This window comes from Telopea speciosissima, chromosome 6 (genome assembly GCF_018873765.1).
Source record: "Telopea speciosissima isolate NSW1024214 ecotype Mountain lineage chromosome 6, Tspe_v1, whole genome shotgun sequence".
NCBI lineage: Eukaryota > Viridiplantae > Streptophyta > Magnoliopsida > Proteales > Proteaceae > Telopea > Telopea speciosissima.
This window is the reverse complement of record NC_057921.1, coordinates 35,045,955-35,065,071: the sequence shown is the minus strand read 5'-3', so window position 1 is coordinate 35,065,071 and position 19,117 is coordinate 35,045,955. Positions and strand designations below refer to the sequence as shown.

Sequence of the window (19,117 nt, the reverse complement as noted above, 5' to 3'; positions counted from 1 at the left end):
TCTCCTCTAAGGCTCCAAAAAGTTGGAATGGGATTTCCAAAGAAGTTTATTCTCTCCATCTGAACAAAGAATGGTTGATTACTCTAGAGGAACAAGGAAAAAAAGGATAACTGAGAGCGACTTCAGGATTATTTTCCTGCAGATACACGGTAACAGAGGAGACAAAAAGAAAAAGTAATCAAATCATCACAATCACAACGATTGTTAAGCTCTGTTTAACAGTATATCAAAATACGTAACAGAAAAATCATCTCAAAAAACTTTTTTTTTGTGGATTTTGATTGATTTTTGGACCCATTACCAGAAGTAATCTCTCTCTCTCTCTCTCTGTGTAAAGTCTAAATCTAAATCAAACCTCCCTCGATTCTCAATCGCTCAACTGTTACTGCTCCTTCGTTGTTGTGTTCGTCACTGTTTGGTTGATAAACAAATGAATAAACTTGTCACTGTAATAACTCTCTCTCTACGTTTGGTTGGACTTTCGTGCTTGGAGCCCCGAGTTTGAGTTTGAATTTCTCGTACATTGTTCCTTCTCATCTCGTGAATTTACGAAACGATACGAAAGTAGTAAGTAGTAGTAGTAGTAGTAGTATAATTACATGGTCCATAATCTCCGCCACTGACCCTGGTCAAAAGGAGCCAACGTTGTGGAATTTTTCTTTTTCTTTAAAAATGATAGAAAATGTAATAAAATTATTCTAAACTGACGGTCCTCCTAATTTAACTATATAAGGGGGCTTCCTGCTAAATATCTTAACGGTTCAGGGTTCGTATACTCCAACTGTGCTAGCTTGCTTTATGGAGTGCAAAATTTAAGGGAGAATGTTTTCTGTGCCAGTGCGCAGTCTGCGCCTAGACACTTGGGGGTGGATGCAATGATCACCCTACCTCCTGAGTGGTAGGCCCATGTATCTGGGCACAGCCTACACTGCGGCACAGAGAATATGAGTCCTAAATTTAATTAATATATTCCAAGGTGTGATAAGATCCGATTCACTATCAATAGAAAATAGGATTATGATCGCGTTTGCCTTCACATTTTTTCTCAGATTTATTACAAGAAAACAAAAACCCTTCATATAGATAATTTACAAAAATATCCATACAGGTCATTTCAGAATCAGCCCTCTTATGTAAGCGATGGAATACAAAAGATCGTACCCTAATACAATGATTATCATTGCATGTGGATCGTGAATTTAGTTCACAGTATTGGTATCGATCATAGTTAATATCAATACAAATCAACCGATACGGATACAATATTTATTCCTAAAACCATGACTTGAATGAAAATAGGGGGCAGTGAAGGTCAAAAAGGTAAACTCCAACTTAACATAAAATGGGGGAGACGTATTGAAATTTCGTATGTCAATTCAATAGAGATGTGGGAGAGAGTGCCTTACGCGGTTTTGTATATATGAGGATTCACATGGTGAAGAGAGACAGGGATGGACAAAAAGAGAGAGAGAGAGTGTGTGTGCATGAGAACAAGAGAGAGACAGAGAGAGAGAGAGAGACAGCATGAGAACGAACGATGTTATAATCCATCTTTCCCCCTTGATTCTTATATTAATTTCATATTTCGGCATATCTATATGGTATATTGATCATTGTCTTAAAGATTAATCTATTTTTGTCAAGTGTATGGACAATAGAAACTGTTATTTTAAAAAAATAATAATCTCAAGGAATGTTGCATTCCTCTTATGTTGAAATCAAAATTTTAATTTTAAAATTTGTAAAATTGAATAACTAATTAAAAAAAAAAGGATAATTTACACATATCACCCTTGAGATTTGACGAAAGGATAATTTTACCCCCCAATTTTGGAAAATTCTGCGTACCCCCTAAGGTTTGCAAACGGTAACAAATAAATCCATTCCGTTAGTTCATGACTAACTGAGTTAAAATTTAGATCTGAACGGATGGAATTACCCTTTTAAGAAGGAAAAAAAAAAAAAAAACTTGCAACTTATCGTCCCCAATCGATTTTGGGGAAGATGAGTTGCAACCATCCCAACGCCCCATTGATTTTGATTTTGATTTTTACACGTTTGCCACTCAATCACTCCTCTTCAACCTCTTGGCCTGAACCGAATCATGAACATCTTCACCATCACTCTCTACTCCACCCTCATCACCATCTCCCTCAAGATCCTCACAATCAAACTCTAACCCTAAACTCTGATTTATTCGTCTATAATGGGGCAATCTGTCGATTAGATGTTGACTGAGATGGGGCAATCTATTGGACTATCTCAACAAAAAGAAGGTCTGGGCATGATCGAACACCTTCATCATCTCGATCTCTCCAATAATTCCTTCAATGGAACTCTACCCGCCCTCGTTGTTCAACGCTTCTGAGCTTCAATCACTTGTTCTCTCCAACAACGTCATCTCTGGTTCATTGCCGGAGTATGTCGGTGGGCTCAATAGCCTCGAATTTCTTATGCCTGAGGCTCGCCGGCTCTATTCTTGGCCTCTATCTCTGCCTTTATGTGTTTCTCCAACTCTATCAACTGTAAGACAGAATCAACAATGAAAAAGGAAGGGCATCCAAATCAATCTAAAGCAATGAAAAGTTGCAGATCTTATTAGGGTAAATAAAATCTTCAATCTACTGCAATAAAATGTATAAGAATCAAGGAACTGTACGAGAAGGAAGAACGGTTACAAAGATTACTACAGATTGCAAAAGCAACAAACTTTGTTACTCATTAGCTCTGCCTCTTCTTTTGCAGCCCTTGATGCTGTTCTCTCTGCAAGCAATCTTCCTCTCAAACACTCTGCAGTCCTCAAACCATCATCTTCTTCAACACTTTTTACCTTGAGAAGAAAACCCACAACAGAGCCGAAAAGAAGTTGTAACCGTTCAATCGTATAGAGAGAAATAGAGAAACAGAGATTGCATAGAGAGAGAGGAGGGATGGGGCCTGGCCGCCTTGGGGGTTCAGTTCAATCGTTGCTTTATTTCTTCTTGAAAAAGATAGGAAGCTGTGGTGTGTAGGATGTGCACATGAAGATAGCTAGAAGAAAAGGTTCAGGGAACCTCTAAACTGATGCATCTATTGATGGTGCACGGTGGTGAGTTAGAGGTGGAAATGGCAGTTTTGGTCTTTATTTGCCATGGATTGACAACAAATGCCTTATTTAGAGTTCAGACCGACATAGTGGTGTTCCCATACCTGCAACTCATCTTCCCCAATCGATTTTGGGAAAGATGAGTTGCAGGTTTTTTTTGTTTTTTTTTTTATAAGGGTAATTTAGTCAGTTCAGATCTAAATTTTGACGTAGTTAGTCATGAACTAACGGAATGGATTTATTTGTTACCGTTTGTAAATCTCAGGGGGGTACAAAGAATTTTTTAAAACTGAGGGATAAAATTATCCTTTCGTCAAACCTCAAGGGTGATATATATAATTTACCCAAATAATAGGAGGGTCAAATTTTGGATTGGATTTCCACACTGACAAAGGAGGGTAAATTAGATAAGTTTGACTCGGTGAATTATAAATATATTTTCAAGATTGCATTAATGAGGGGAATGGTATTGTTCAAAGTCGTGAGATGCAACCTAAGATAGCGGGCCCTTCTCTTTATGTAGGGTGTGGTGTGGGTCAATTTATTCTCTTCTTTCCGGAGCATAATATGCTTCAAATCCATTCATTTGTCCTCACAAAAAGCTCTGCGAAATTCTCTCTCTCTCTCACTGATATGGGTCCACTAGAGCCAGCAAAGGGGCCTATTGGGTCTCACTTATTATTATATTATGAGAGGGGTAGAGATTTCAATATGGGAGAGTACTTCTAATCCAACGTGAGGAACAATGGGAACGTGCAAGAAAACATGAGTACGTAGGTGGGATTTCTACCTTTCATGGGAGAGGGGGTAAGAGGGTCAAACTTATGTTAGGTCCAACTGTCTAGCCACTTGATGAGGCATAAAACACCCCACCTATCGTAGGCTACCACGTGGCCGACCAGACCTCGATCCGAGAATCGAGTTGGGCCGAGCACTCGGGCAGGCCGAGCACCGGGCCGAGGCCGAGGCCGAGCTCGCACAAGTCACCGGGGGCTAAGGCCGAGCTCACACAAGTCGCCATAAACTCCCGACCGAGCATACACAGGACATCCTAGGCGAGCCGATCGCCGAGACCGACCTAACAGCCGACCTCTCAAACCGACCTCCCAGCCGAGGTGACTCGCTAAGACCGACCTACCGGCCGACCTCCTAGGCCGAGCCCTCCTCCACAGAGAGGCTACCATAGCGCCCACCGGGATCGCGGGCCACGTCAAGACATCCCGAGAATCACGGGATAAGGATCGAGCCACGATCCGGCGCAATACGAAATCACGCTTTACATGGACTCTTACCTTAATAAGGGTCTCGACCCGAAAATAGCTCTCCACTCCGCTCTCTGCGAGAGAGCCTTCCAAAAGAAGGACTCCTACCATACTAGGACTCTCCCAACCGCCTCATCTCATCCTCACTCTATAAATACCTGGTATGGAGCACCATTCATCATCTTGCTTTCTACTACAGATTCTGTCGCGTTGGAGACCCGACTTGAGCATCGGAGAGTCCTAGGCCGGAGCCACACCGGCCCTCTTGCGCTCATTGCTTGGTTTTTGCGGGTTCATCCACGGGCGAACCAAGCACCGGAGGTTTTCACACGCAATGCATTTGGCGCCATCTGTGGGAACGACATCGCAAGCATCGTCGCTTCTCATCAATTCCCAGCAATAATAATGGTGCACACGAGGTCGACAACATGGCTCTACTTCCGTACGGAGGAGCCGCAACCCGTGTGCAGACGAGGCGATCACCGCCCCGAAGCCTCTCGGGGATAAACAAGACCCCCCTAGGGCAGGTGGTGCGCAGCCCATCACGGCACCATTCCCCCTCCAGAGAGCGGGAATGGGGAGGTGCGCTAACCACGGCCGCGCTAACCGGCATGCAAAGCCGAGCCAAGTTTGGACGGGAATGGCCTACCAGCACACCGCCACCCTTGCTGGAGAGTTTGGACCCTAAACCCCGCAAATAATCGGCAGTTATGGATTTGCGCAACTCAGATGCTCCACACCAACGAGATGTCGCGCGCCTTCATGAACCAGATGGCCCGAGGCGGGTCGATGGGCCACCGCGCCGTGCTCCCTCCGGCTCGATCCGCGAAAGAAACTTGCAGCAAAATGGTGGCCGGCGTAGGGCCGACCCGAGTCGGGCTGCATCCTCGCACCCGTCTCGTCGAAGACTCCACCTCCGCGCCCAGAGGCGCTCGGCGGGGTGAACAAGAACATCGCCAAAGCCCGCGAACAGGGCGGGAAATTGAACCGGCCGGCTTTGTAGCAAGGAGGTCGGTATTTTCTCGGACGGATCGGAGAGGACGAACCGCCGAGGAGATTTTGAGAACAAAGGAAAGACCCGGTTGAAAGGCGCGCGCCGAGACACGGAGAAGGATCGCGTCATACTCCCGGCGTCGAGCTCACCTCCCCAAGAAGAACAACAGGGAGCCCCGAGGGTCCAACTTCCAAGAAGAAAAAGAACAAGGAAGGATGGTGAGGACCGAGTGACTGATGGCCGACTACACGTGGGACGACCGACCCTATCGACCCGGGCCGAGGAGCCGATTGGCCGAGCACTGAAACCGAGCCGGAGAAGCGGCTACGAGATTTGGCCGAGCAAGTGGAGGGGTTGAAGAAACAAGCGACCCGGATGCCTACTCTTTGGTCGGGCGTCACCCGTATCCTCCCGAGATCATGATCGCGCCGCTACCCAACGGTTTCAAACCTCCCCGTTCGACCGACTGACGACGGCGACCGACCCGACGCATCACATCAACTACTTTAATGCGATGATGACCATGTACGGGAACCGAGATCGCCTCTTGCCGAGCCTTCCCTACATCCCTCAAGGGCGCGGCGACCTCGTGGTTCTCCTGGTTGCGTCGAATTCCATAAAAGCTTCGCTCAACTCTGCCGAGCCTTTGTCACGCGCTTCCAAAGTAGTATGAAACATAAGAAGACCACGGTCAACCTCCTCGGCGTGAAGCAAAGGCCCGACGAGTCGATCCGAGCATTCGTCTCCCGCTTCAACAAGGAATCCTTGGACATCAAGGATTTGGATGAGGCCACCGCCCATACGGCTATGAGCAATGGATTGGCCGACATGGACCTTATCAAGGACTTGGCCCGAAGTCGACAAAAACCTGGCCGAGCTCTTGGAGAGGTGCAACGAGTTCGTAAAATATGGCCGAGGTCCTCCAAGCCCAAGGGCAATGAAGGTCGTATCGACAAGAAAAGGCCGACAACAGAGCGATAGAAGGGAAGACAAAAGGCCAAGGACGGATCGCCGAGCCGACAGTCGGATCGAGCACGGAGCCCCGACTACACGCCACCGAATGCGTCTCGCAAGGAGATCTGATGCAAATACAAGATGGGGGTACATCCACCGACCCCGACCGATGCAAGCGGGGTCATCTCGAAATCCCAACAAATATTGCCAATTTTACAAGGACACCGGTCACGACACCAAGATTGTTATCAAAAAGAGAAATTGAAGAGGCGATAAAAGCGGGCCACTTGAAGCGATATGTCAAAGGAGGCCGAGAAGATCGTGGAGGTCGGCGGCTGATGACCGAGATCAAAGAAGAGCCGAGCCTAAGGCCGAAAACAAAGCGAGTTGAAAGAGACGATGACAAGGTCCGAGCCGAGAAGAAGGAGGACGGATCCGGGCCGAGCAATGACAAGGGAGCCCCATATATACTATCCTCGAGGGCCCGGCAAGAGAGTACTCGAAGGCTAAGGCAAACGTTCGCTTCATCGGAGTGGCCGAGATGCCCGCCAAGAAACTCAAGCCGGCGGTGACGATCTCCTTCACCGGCCGACCTCGAAGGTATAAGTTTACCTCATGACGATGCTTTAGTGGTGCGGTAGAAATTGCGAACAGGCCCGGCCCACCGTGTATTGGTCGATACCGGCGCATCCGTGGACCTTATGTCACTAGAAGCGCATCGGCAATTTGGCTTGGCGACGATGCGCTAAGCCCGAAGGCACCTCGCTTCACGGGTTCTCGGGAGCGCCGCGACCATCAAGGGCTCGATCGATCTACTAGTCACAATTGGGCAAGCTCCATGCCAGGCGACGATCCAAGTCAAATTCATGGTGGTACGGTCGGTAGTGGCTTTCAATGCCATACTCGCCGTCCTTCATTGACCGCCCTCCAAGCCATCATCTCCCGACTCACTTGAAAATGAAGTTCTCCACCGAGAACGGTGTGGCGAGGTCCGAGGCGATCGAAAGAAGGCACGAGAGTGCTACGCTACTTCGTCAAGCAAAACAATGGTAATGTTCGAGGAATGGCCATGTACGCGAGCATCTCCCTAAGATCAGCGGGATGAGCTTATCGAGAGAAGAGGACGACCCGTGGAAGACCTGACCCCACTTCATCTCAGTCAAGATGACCCAAAAAGGTGGACCAGCTCGGATCACTACTAAATGAAGATCAAAGGAGGCGGCTCGGAGTTTTCTTAAAAGCGAACGCCAATGTCTTCGCCTGGTCCGCCGACATGTCGGCATACCTGCATATAGCCGAGCACCGACTCCATGTGGATTCGGTCGAAAACCAATCCGGCGAAGAGAAGGAACTACGCACTTGATCGACAAACTGCAATCAAAGAAGAGGTGGAGAAGCTTCGCGATCGATTCATCCGAGAGGAGAAATTCCCGACCTGGTTGGCTAACGCTCGTCATGGTCCCTAAACCAAACGGAAGTGGAGAATGTGTGCGACTACACCGACCTCAACAAGGCTTGCCCAAAAGATGAATACCCATTACCTCGGATCGACCTCTTGATCGACGCCATGGCAGTCACGAGATGCCGAGCTTCATGGACGTGTACTCCGCTACAACCAAATCATGATGCATGAGGAGGACGAGTCGTACACGGCCTTCCGAATCGACCAAGAGAATTTTTGCTACAAGGTCATGCCGTTCGGATCAAGAATGCCGAGCGACATACCAGCGCCTCGTGAACTATATATTCCGGGGCAGATCGGAAAGAACCTGGAAGTCTACGTGGGCGACATGTTGGTGAAAAGTTTGAAGGCCGAGCACCACTTGGCCGACTTGGAAGAAGCCTTCGGCGTATTGAGGAAGAACCAGATGAAGCTGAATCCCGCCAAGTGTGCATTCGGCGTAACCTCGGGAAAATTCCTCGCCTTCATGGTCTCTATCGAGGCATCAAGCCAATCCGCAAAAATCGAGCCATCCAAGGGATGAGTCCTTCAAGGACGATCCGAGAAGTACAGAGCCTAAACGGACGTGTGGCGGCGTTGGCGAGATTCATGTCGAGATCGGGCGACAAGTGCCTACCGTTCTTTAAGGCCCTAAAGAATATCCGAACCCAAAAGACTTTATCTCGGTCGTCCGAATGCCGGAAGCTTTTGAAGAGTGAAGAAATATTTGGAGAACCCGCCTCTTCTCACCGACCAACCAAAAGAGGAGCTTCAAATCTACTTAGCCGCCACTCCCGTAGCGGTCGTGCGGTGTTGATCGAGAGAAGAGAGTCGAACTCAAAGGCCGATATACTATATCAGCCACGTTCTTGTTGATGCCGAGACAAGGTATTCGGGTTCGAGAAGGTAGCATTCGCTCTAGTCATGGCTGCAAGGAAACTAAGGCCGTACTTCCAAGCTCATCCGATCGCGGTATCGACCGACCAGCCACTCAAGAAGATATTGCAAAAACCCGACGTTTTGGGACGGCTGATTTCTGGGCGGTTGAGCTAAGTGAATACGATATAAGCTATCGACCGAGGACGGCGATAAAAGAACAAGCCCTTGCCGACTTCATCGCCGAATGCACGAGTTTCGAACATGAGGCAGGAGAAGAAAAGACATCGAGGAGGTTGGGGCTACGGTCGACCCGATTTGGACCATGAATGTCGACGGCTTAAGCAACTCCGGAGGAAGCGGGGCCAGCCTAATACTTGTAAGCCCCAAGGCTTTTTGGTCCAATATGCCCTAAGGTTCAAGTTTCCCGCCTCGAACAACGAGGCGAGTATGAAGCCCTTCTAGCGGACTTCAGTCGGAAAGCTATGGGCATAAAGCGGTTGAAGGTGCGAGGAGACTCCCAACTTGTGGTCAACCAGGTCAACAGAGACTACGAGGCGAAAGACGAAAGGATGGTAGCATACCTGGGCCGAGCCCAAGATCTGATCTCCGAGTTCGAGCACTTTGAGATGACTCAATACCGAGAGAAGAGAATGCCACGGTGGACTCCTTATCCAGGTTGGCCGAGGCCGACCTCCAATACCTCAGCCGGTCACAGATACATAGAAATATTGGAGAAGCCATCCTTACAAGAAGAAAGCGTAAAGCACATTGAAGAGGACGGGCCGACGTGGTTGGACCCCATTGTCAACTACTTGGAGAATGACCGCTCCCGGGAACCGAGACGAAGCAAGGAAGGTCAAGATCCGAGCTTCCAAGTACTCGATGATCGACGGAGTACTCTACAAAGGGCAATTTCGGTCCCTCTTCTACGATGTCCGGGACCGAAGGGGGCCGAGTATGCACTAGCCGAGGTGCATGAGGGAATATGCGGGAGTCACATGGGCGGCCGAGCTCTTGCATACAAGATACTTCGGCAAGGATTCTATTGGCCAAGAATGCAAGAAGAGGCCATGAGATACGTGAAGACATGTGAGAAGTGCCAACTGTCGCGCCAATCCCAAGCCGACCAGCAACAAAGTTAAGCTCAATGCTGAGCCCAATCCCATTCGCTATGTGGGGAATGGACATTCTCGAGATTTCACCCCGGCATCGGAAACAGAAAATACGTAGTAGTAGCGATCGATTACTTCACCAAGTGGGTCGAGGCCGAGCCCCTTGCCACCATCACCGAGAAGAACATGGAGAAATTTTTCCGAGATAAGGTCATCTACCGGTTCGGACTACCGAAAGTTCTCATCACCGCTAATGGCGCGCAATTCAACAACCCGGCCTTCCGAGAGTTCTCGCGAGCACTTCCACATTGACTTCCGACCCATCTCGGTAGCTCATCCGCAAGCAAATGGACAAGTAGAAGTGTCCAACCGAACATTACTCGCCGGCATTAAGAGAAGGTTGGATGAGGCCAAGGGGAGATGGGTGGAAGAACTCCCAAGCGTCCTATGGGCATATCGGACGATCGTAAGAACTCCAACCGGGAGAGTCCATTTCGCCTCGCTTATGGGACCGAAGCCCTCTCACCGGTTGAAGTTATGGCCTCATCATACCGAGTGCTCAACTTCGATGAAAAGACCTATGAAGATGGGCTGAGAGCAAATCTTGACTTCCTCGATGAAGTCCGAGAAAATACCCTACTTCGGAACGGGGCGTACAAACAGAAGACGGCAAGCTACTATGATTCAAGAGTCAAAAAAATAAATATTTTTACATCTCCGTCTCCTCGGCGGGGGACTTGGAGGCGACCTCGGAAGCGTCCACGTGATGGGCTCGGCGGCAGGTCTTGGGGTCCAGCTCCCCAAGGTAGGATGTCGGCGGAGTAGGTGCCTCAAGGGGTAGAGCTTGGGTGACCTCGGCTCCCTCCTCATCTCCCATCTCCCCGCGAAGGTAGTCGCATCATCATCAAAATGGGAGAGATTGAGATCTGGGTCGCCGCCTGATCTCGGCCAAAAGTTCAGCTCGGCCTGCCTCAAAACCCTCGGCGAAGGGAGGCTTGCGATCTCATGGCGATATCGGCGTACTCCTCCGATTGGAGATAGTCGCCGATTGCCGCGCTCGAGCCGTGGCCAGATCTTCCTTGGCCTTCTCCTTCACCTCGGCGAGCCGAGCCTGCAGAGCCGGACCTTCTCTCTCTGCCTAGCCACCTCGGCCGAGAGCTCTCCACTCGGCCTCGCGGCGTGAGCTTCTCTTGGGTCTCCCGACGCCTCGAACGGCATCTCGGGCGTCCCGATAAGCCTTCTTGCACTGGACGTCCAAAGAATAGTTCTCGGTCAGAGCCGCTCAAGCGGAGCATGGTCTCCATTGCTTTGGCGAACCCCAAAAAGCATGAGAACCAAATTCAAGACAAATTACCCGATCATATCTAATTACAAAAGCCGACAAGAGAACTTACCATGTTAAAATCTTGGAATAGGGTGGAGAGGAGCTTGGGGTCGGACAGCGCCTCAAGCTTCTCCTTGTCGGCTGAAGCCGACCGCATCAAGCCATTCCTTGGCGTGAGCGGCCACGCCAGGCGAGTCCCCCGAAAGAGGCACCGGTCGGCCTCACGGGGACATTATTGGCAAGCCCTCCCCAGATGTATCGGGAGATGTTGGTGGGAGAGGCCACGGGCGGAAGGCCGCCACTCGTCAAGTTTACCGAGAGCTTTTGACACTTGATATCTCTCGGCGGGCTCCTCTCGCCTTTTCGGCCTTTCCTTTCCTCGGAGACCCACTGGACCCGTGTTCTTCTCGCCTCCAGACCGATCACCGCGTCCGACGGTCCCGGCATCACGGCCTTGCCCTTGGAGGCCTTGGAGGACTCTCCCGGGTTTCTTCTCGGCATTTTTCTTTTTCCTATCTGCGATGGTCTCGCCCTTAGCCGAGCTGGTCCATTGGAGGAATGTGACCGACCACCGCAAGAAAAACCGAAAACATGAAAAAAAAACGAGTCGAAAAAGAAAAGAAAACTAAGTAAAGGGGTCGGCTCGGACAACAGAGACAAGCTCGACAAGGGTTCCTACCAGGGTCATATGCCAACTCAAGAAACCCCTCGTCCTGAAGCCGAGGACATCGAAGGGGCGGACGTGGGGATTAGGTCGAGCGAGGTCATCTCGTTCTCGGTCGGGGGTAGTACCCTATTTACATAGTTCAGGTTCATCTCCTTCCACTCGGTTCGGAGAGGGCTGTTGGGAATAGAAGCAAAGAAAAACGGGGCTTCCAATACTTGTTGAAGGTCGGCGTGCCGACCAGAAATTTGTGGCCGCCTAGAGCCGCACTCTTCCCCGATCGGCGGCAAGTAATACCACCCCTTCTCGGGAGACTTCTTCAGAAGAAGAGCCGAGAGAAAAGCGCCACGCCGCACCTCGGCCCATCTCACGAACAAAGCGTAGAAGCCGTACACGGCCAGCCAAGAGTTCGGCACCACTGACCAGGAGACAAATGGAAGTGGTCCAAGATCTGGTCCATCAGCCGAGAACGGGAGCCCGAACGCATACTTGAAGGGTGTCTCGCACAGAGCCACCTCGCCGGGCCTAATGAAGCAGGCCATCTCCCGGGGTTAGGAACTCGAGCTGGATGTCCTCGGGGATGGCGTAGGTCATCCTCGGATAGTCGAGGTCGGCCTCCGTGATTGTGCTCGGGCGGTGCCGACACTGCCTTCCTCGGACTCGGGCGTCGATAGACGAGCTTCGAGCCAACCCCATCTCGGACGAATCTCCTCGCTTGATTCCTCCTCGGATGAGGACGACCCGGAGTTCTCGGCCCGGTCTGCGGCTATGGATTGGGCCGCGTGGTCAAACTCCACGGTAACGGGGCTCGGCCACCTCGGCCGACGGCTCCACTACATCGGGCTCGTCGAGGTCGAGCCCAACAGTCTATGGTTGGAGGCGGACGGGGAGTTCTCGGCTCGGACTCGCGCCCTCTCGCGCCTGGCGAGCGGTTCGCCCATAGGACTACTACCAACCGACATACGGGCGGAGAAGACTTACTGTTGAAGAAGAGCTGAGCGGGAACGAAATGACGGCCGAGTCGATCACGAACGAAGCTTCGCCGAGTCGATCATGAGCAAGCAAACGACGCGAGATCTACCGAGTTGACGGTTCCAAACTTGCCGAGAAGTCAATAACTTAGAGCAGTGAAGAATGAATAGTTGGGAGTCGCCTATTTATAATCCTTGGGGTTTATCGATCCAACGGCCGACCGAGATCAACATGATCCAACGGCCCGATCAAAGGACGCCAATTCCCGAGCCCGCCATAATGACTCGGCCGACGTGGGCACGGACACCCAACCGCCGGATCGCGCAACGTCAAATCCGCAGCAATAAATAACCTCGGCCCAACCGCAAGAATCTTCTAGAAAGCGCCCAGAAACTTCACTCATCAACGCCGAGCCGACACCGATGAGTGGGGGCTGTGATGAGGCATAAAACACCCCACCTATCGAGAGGCTACCACGTGGCCGACCCGACCTCGTCCGAGAATCGAGTTGGGCCGAGCACCGGCAGCAGGCCGAGAATCGAAGCGCAGGCCGAGCACCAAGCCGAGGCCGAGCCGAGCTCGCACAAGTCAGGCGGGGCTAAGGCCGAGCTCACACAAGTCGGCCATAAACTCCCGACCGAGCATACACAGACATCCTAGGCCGAGCCGATCGCGAGACCGACCTAACAGCCGACCTCTCAAACCGACCTCCCGTGCCGAGGTGATCGCCAAGACCGACCTACCAGTGCCGACCTCCTAGGCCGAGCCCTCCTCCACGAGGCTACCATAGCGCCCCACCGGGATCGCGGGCCACGTCGGACATCCCGAGAATCACGGGATAAGGATCGAGCCACGATCCTGGCGCAATACGAAATCACAGCTTACATGGACTCTTACCTTAATAAGGGTCCGACCTCGAAAATAGCTCTCCACTCCGCTCTACGCGAGAGAGCCTTCCAAAAGAAGAACTCCTACCATACTGGGACTCTCCCAACCGCCTCATCTCATCCTCACTCTATAAATACCTGGTATGGAGCACCATTCATCATCTTGCTTTCTACTAACGATTCTGTTGTCGCGTTGGAGACCCGACTTGAGCATCGGAGAGTCCTAGGCCGAGCCACACGGCCTCTTGCGCTCATTGCTTGGTTTTTGCGGGTTCATCCACGGGCGAACCAAGCACCGGAGGTTTTCACACGCAACACCACCTGCCACTGAGTTAGAAGCTCACCCCTATATACCTGTAATTAAAACATGTAAGTTTTTTTTTTAATGTTCGCATTCTTAAAAGTTTTGATTTGTATGGAAAAGGGTATTTTGGCCTTATATAATAAGATGAGAGCTAGTGACGACGAATGAGTTTAATCATAGGGTCACATCACTAGTGGAAAAGGATATATACCTTCATTTTTCCACCATTGAACAAAACTTAATTCTAGTTTTGTAGTAAACGACAAGAAATATTTTTAAAATAATTTAAAAATGAGTTACCATCCTGTCAATCCCAAAAAACATTATCTTACGCTTTGAATACACAAATTAAATGACATGATTTTACCTTGTTAAAAGAAAAAAAAATGTAATATAATAGAAAGACAAAAAAATAAACGAGATTACAAATTATTAAGATGAATGCAAAAACATCATGAGTACTCTCTCCTTTTGTTAGGATAATAAAGATCCTTTTCCATACGATTCTAATAGCTCGCAAAGTTAATCAAGAAATACCAAAATTTGTGATTTGGTACCATTTAGGATCCCCTACATACATGTCAAATTAATAAAACTTTGCAGAGTTGACAATGTGATTTATGAAATTCTTTGAAAACCTATTACAAAAACAAATGGATGATTAAAAAATATGAGGAACTACACCAATTCAATTTGCAAGTGCTTCGAATTTACTGTTACCATGATAACAATGTTATTGGTTGTTGTTGGGATAAGGTTGTGATTAAAAGACTACTCAAACTCAAACTCAAACTCTAACCTACAACCAATTCTCTATATGATTTCTAGTTTCTACAAAATTATCATTTCAACCTCGCAACATAAATAGATTATTGCAATAAGCTCTCCCTCAAAAGGATCATATGAACCATTGTATTCTCATTTCTTCCATCAAGGAAATGGGGGTTACAATTCACACTAACACTTAGTATGGAAGTTTCCACTCCCAATATTTATTGTTACATTAGCCATTAATTCAGACATGCCAAGGGGTAAACCTGGCATGGCAATTTGGGTCACATCAACCAACACTGACAATTCATCGCACTTGGGGAGGCCCACTTGTTTGGAGTAAATGGAGACAAATGAAGTTCAACTTTTGTTAACAATCCACACTATGAAATCTTAAAATCACAAGATTGATTTCCAAAATGTTTTCTTCATTCACATTCTTAGAGAAGCCAATTCCGTGGCAGATAGATTGGCGACTGTTGGTGCTTCTGTTCAAGCTGATCTTGTTTGGCTTCACTCCCCTTCCCCCTTTATTCATCTTGCCTTGTATGCCGATTTTTCTGAAACTTTGTTCCAGTGTTAATAAATTCTCTTTACCAAAAAAAATTAAAAAAAATCTTAAAATCACAATAGTTGCAGAGCTCTTGCTAGACCAATACTGCTGGAATCAACATTCTCTAGTCTCTACCCACCATTAATGTTCTCTCTCTCTCTCTCTCTATCTCTCTCAACATAATACTCTGCTTCTTGCAAAACAGTTAGATCTTCAATACCAAAATGCAACAACTTGAATGGTAGTCAAGATTGTATCACATTTATGCGATCATAATCAAACAAATAAAGGGCCAAGCTAAAACATTCCATCCATATGCACCAAAAAGATTGAGATAAGCAATGTTCCATACCCAACTGTCATTCAAATTCAGAAAGTTCTAGTGAATGTTCAGTTTTTTATTGTGTCAAAATAATCAGAAAATTGCAGTTCACTTCCAGTTTTGCTCCATCAAATGGAAGGATGACTTTACCAAAAAACAAAAAAAAATTAAAAAAATTGAAAGGATGACAATCTCTTGATAAAAGGGTGATCTTAGAAAAATGCAGCAAATCATGTGGACCAAAAATTGTGGATTGGTATGGACCAGGGCTCCCTACTCAAGTGATCAGATATTTATTTTCGGAAAAAGAACCCTAAGAGGCAATGCTGGCCCAGACATAGAGAGTTGTGAAATGATAACCCTGTCTCTCATGAAAGATGAAAATCCCATTTCCATCATGAAAATTGCCTTTGGAGTCCACTAAAAATTAGAAATTTTAAAATGGTTGCATCTATTAAAAACTGATAATTTTGAAGCATTTATCCAAAATGCATTTTTCATGGCTTTGCATAAATATGAGGTGTTTACCAAACAAAAAAAAAAAAAGCATAAATATGAGGTGCGAGGATGGAAATGTAATTAGCCAATGTTGCATTTTCAAAACCATAAACACAACATAAACCACGCCATTGAAATCTCTCTGAATATCGTTTTCCTAGCATAAGAAGTAAACATATTCAAATGTAACAATTTTTGCATTGAGTTATCTCATACTTGATGAAGAGTTCAGTCTATCATATCATTTCCTAACATTAAAGATTCCAAATTAATCATGATCTCCTAGGAGGCTTTGTGGCTTAGCTGTACTCCATCTCTACTCACTAATGAATTGTTTAAATCGAAATTGTGAAACTGTTTAATAAATAGTTTATTTTTTGCTTCAAAATTGAGATCATTTAGTTAAATGATTTAAATTGAATCGAACCATTTAAAATCGATTAGTATATTACTGACCTTACAATTATTAAAAGAAAATATATAACAATAAACAATACAATTCAATTTAATGTTAAAATTACATTAATTTCAATACAAATTAAAAAGAAAGAAGGCATTAAAATAAAAAAAAATTACAAAAAACCCTAATAAAACTATTTTAACCGCATTTAGTAAACACTTTAGGTTTCATTTTTTAAAGCGTTTATTGTTTGGTTTTGGTTTCTACCCTTTAGCATGCTTAACCAAACCATTTAACGTTAGGGATGTAAATGGATAACCGAAATCCTAATCCGAATTCGCATCCGTATTCGTTTAGGGGCATCCGTATTCGTTTAGAGATATCCGGAAAATAATCCGAATACTCCGATTAAAATCCGTCCGAAAAAAAATCCGAATACTTAATAATAAAAATTTAAGTAAATAATGATTTTTAGGGTTTTTGAAGATTAAACAAGTTCTAGAATATGATGAAAAGAGAATCATGATCTAAGAGATATGGATTGAGAGAGAATTGTATCCGCTAGGGGGAGGAAGGTCCGGTTACACAAGGCGATATGTAAACGGATGGTCGAAAATCCGAATCCGATCCGCATCCGAATCGCTTTAGAGGTATCCGTATTCGGCCAGGGAATATCCGCTCCGATCACATCCGATCCGTATCCGATCCGAATCCGATCCGCTTTACATCCCTATTTAACGTACACTCTTATTCTCTGCAAAGCAGCGATAAAGTTGCATACATTATGATCCTTCCCAAACCCCACAGTGGTGGAAGTCTTGTGCACTGGGTACATCCTTTATTCATCTTGTACGTTAGTACACCCTTTATTCATCGTTTTCCATGAGGTTTGAACACCAACATTTTTATACTTGTTCTTTCCAAGGGCAAAGTAGTAGTGGGTATTTCTACCCCCAAAAAAAAAAAAAAAAACTAATAGTGGGTATTGTTTGGTTTTGGTTTCTACCCTTTAGTATGCTGAACCAAAACATTTAACACCCTTACTCTATGCAAAGTTGGGGTAAGATTACATACATTATGACCCTCCCTAGACCTCGCAGTGGCAGAAGTCTTGTACACTCGGTACACCCTTAATTTATTCATTGTATTCCATGAGGTTTGAACACCAACATTTATATACTTGTTCTTTGTAAGGGCAAAGTAGTGGTGGGTATTTCTACCCAAAAAAAGAATATATAATAGGAATCGTTATCTTCTCCTGTTATTGCACGGTGCAGTGCTGCATCGTGCGGCGCTGCAGAGGCCATATGGCATAGTGGGCCTCACATAGTGCACATGGCCTCTGCAGCCACTGCACGATGCAGCACTGCACCGTGCAGTAACAGGATAGGATAAAAATTCAAATAATAGTGGGTATTGTTCAATCCCACAATGCTAATGGATGAAAGGAATAATGTTTCATACACTTATTTATAGGAGCAAGAAAGGCATGTATGGTATGGTAATTTTTTTGGGAAAATTTCTTAGATCTACTAGATAAAAAAATTAATTACAAGATAAGTAGATCTAAAATTTATTTTTCATCCATTAGTTTCCATTTTGAAAAGATTTACTTAATCCCCAAAGTTAGTTATTGCTTATGAAAAACAAAATTGTACTTCCTAAAATACCCCCACGTCATTTCATCTTCTCTCCATGTATTTTTTTTTTATATTTTTATTCAATAATTTCATTTTTAATCATATTATGTGGGACCCATCACCTCCTCTTATCTTCCTCCTCAGAAGCCACATCATCCCTCGCCATAAATCCTCTCACATTGCCCTACACCCTCCCTCTCCCTTCCCCTGCAACCCCATCCCATCACGCTCTCATCAACTCCATCCCCATCCTCGGCTTCTTTGCCCTCCCCAACCCCACGCCATGTGTTCAATCCCTTTCCCCTACATCTGAGTCCCCATCGCCCCCACCTCAACCACTCTTCTCTACCCTCCCCCGCTACTTGTCATCTCAACAATTGCTACAACCTTCTCATAATTTAGTTTATCTTTCTCATCTCGTTCTGGTCTATTGTACACTCATATAACATAGAGAAGTGATAGAAACACCAAATTCTCTTTGATCTCCTCCTTCCTCTCTCTCTTTTTGGTTTTCGTGTTCTTTTGGTTGATGAAAATCATTTTTTGAACAAATTTCATCTTCGTTAACACCGGCGGATCACTTCCAGTAATGGGTCTCAAACGATATATAAATTTCTAAGCTCTTTCAATTTTGATACATTTAGTTGTTGTTCTTTTTCTCTTTGTCGCATTGGTGAGGTAGATAGTCGCTTGTATCTCACAGGTTTGTCTCATCAATGAAGATCCAATGAATGGCAATTCGATTCCTGTTGGTCGTCAGAGTCAAGATGGAATCCACAATGTTGAAATTGGTATGGGTTTCAAAGTTTCCGTTTTCTGTTGTTTCACTGTTCTGATTCAATAAGTTGTCGTTTTAGGGTTTGATGGCACCAACTAATTAGAGATAGAGCAAATGGGAAGAACAAGGATTGGTCCCTCCTTTATTTTCCTGCAGCTCAAGCTTTAGCTTGGTTCGTATTGAGCTTTTCAGTTTTTTATTCTGTGTAAATTCAAGGCTCTTGAGAAATTCCCTTTCTTGCTGGGGATATGGTGATTTGCGTCCTTTTCATCTGTTG

The 19,117-nt window shown here is 46.5% G+C and overlaps 1 long non-coding RNA gene across 1 annotated transcript; it reads right to left on the bottom strand.

The window, feature by feature from the left end:
• Positions 1-2,284: 2,284 nt before the first annotated feature.
• Positions 2,285-9,321, bottom strand: LOC122664372. The gene is made up of 3 exons (XR_006333330.1): positions 9,307-9,321; positions 7,947-7,949; positions 2,285-2,432 (listed from the first exon to the last, which is right to left on the bottom strand). It is a non-coding gene; the product is annotated as an uncharacterized LOC122664372 (long non-coding RNA).
• Between the last annotated feature and the right edge of the window lie 9,796 nt (positions 9,322-19,117).